Below are 411 nucleotides of genomic sequence, written 5' to 3' on the forward strand. Positions count from 1 at the left end.
AATAACTAATAATTATTCTCTTTACCGGCAATTATAAAACGTGTATGCCAGAGACAGCGCTGATAGTTCGGCAGCAGCTGCATCCTCTGAAATCTACACTTTTTGAAATGCTGTGTGAGGAAATGGGTGCCGAACACACTGCTCTGTTGTTTTTTAGTGATGCTTGATGGCTCTCAAGAAGCAAGGAATTAAAGAGAATGTTTAAGCTGAGGCATGGGGTGTTTCTGTTTTTTAAATGGGGAAAATCACTCACTGGCAGACAGTTTCAGCAATGAGGATTTTTTATTGAAAATGGCTTACCTCACAGATATATTTGGGAAACTAAACATCCTCACCCCCTCGTTGGTGTCTCCACCTTATCGTGGTGAGGAGGTTTGAGTATGCCAAGGACCCTGAGCGCTATAACAGCGG

The sequence above is a fragment of the Cryptotermes secundus genome, unplaced genomic scaffold (genome assembly GCF_002891405.2).
Source record: "Cryptotermes secundus unplaced genomic scaffold, Csec_1.0 scaffold792, whole genome shotgun sequence".
Classification (NCBI taxonomy): domain Eukaryota; kingdom Metazoa; phylum Arthropoda; class Insecta; order Blattodea; family Kalotermitidae; genus Cryptotermes; species Cryptotermes secundus.